The sequence below is a fragment of the Protobothrops mucrosquamatus genome, unplaced genomic scaffold (assembly GCF_001527695.2).
Source record: "Protobothrops mucrosquamatus isolate PMUCROS unplaced genomic scaffold, P.Mucros_1.0 scaffold7608, whole genome shotgun sequence".
Classification (NCBI taxonomy): Eukaryota; Metazoa; Chordata; class Lepidosauria; order Squamata; family Viperidae; genus Protobothrops; species Protobothrops mucrosquamatus.
In genome coordinates this window covers 356-1,239 of record NW_015393407.1, presented here as the reverse complement: position 1 = coordinate 1,239, position 884 = coordinate 356, and the positions used below count along the sequence as shown (strand labels likewise).

Genomic DNA, 884 nt, shown 5'->3' with positions numbered 1-884 from the left:
ATATTGATAAAAATTGTTCATTTGAGTGATCCTTCAAATAAGCCGAAATCTTTGCCATCTCAGCAAGATGCGAAACCTTCAATCTCCAGTCCTCTATTGTAGGTAAAACTTTACTCTTCCAGTTTTGAGCTATCAGCAAACGGGCAGCAGTTAAACAATACAACATCAAATTCGTTTCTTTTACATCCAAATTATGTGTAATACCTAGGAGAAACAGCTGAGGCAAGAAAAAAATTCTTCTTTTAAAAACTTGCTGTAAATTCCACCATAATTTTATCCAGAAGGCTTTAATAACCTTGCAAGTCCACCACATGTGAAAAAAAGTTGCATCTTGTCCACACCTCCAGCACTTAGATTCATAATTCTCATAAATGCGAGACATAGTTGCAGGATCCATGTGCCATCTATAAAACATCTTATAAAAATTCTCACGTAAATTTTGTGCCTGCGTAAATTTCACATTTCTCACCCATATCAACTCCCAGGTATCCATAGATATTATTTCTCCTATATTTTGAGCCCATTTAATCATACAGTCTTTAACTAGCTCAGTTTCTGAATCCAGTTCTAGTAAAACATTATATATCCTTCTAATATGTCCTTTAGCATCATCATGCTAATCTTCTCTGTATCGTTCCAATTTTAGTATATGTGCTGCCGAAGCGAGCACATCCCGACCAGATAACTCTTGATTAGGGTTAGTTAGTTCATTTTACTTAGAAATAATCATGTGATTCCTGTAGAGCTGTCAGATATGCTAGGAGGCCAATACAAAACACAATATTGCTTGTGTTTTGTCATACATCATCTGTTGTTTATTCTTTCCACTTTACTGGTGTTGCAAGTTGTGAAATTCTTGGTAAACACGATTTCTGAACGTCTCC

At 35.5% G+C, this 884-nt stretch overlaps 1 pseudogene; it reads right to left on the bottom strand.

Moving 5' to 3' along the window:
• Positions 1-573: 573 nt before the first annotated feature.
• On the bottom strand, positions 574-670 carry LOC114923701 (annotated as a pseudogene).
• Between the last annotated feature and the right edge of the window lie 214 nt (positions 671-884).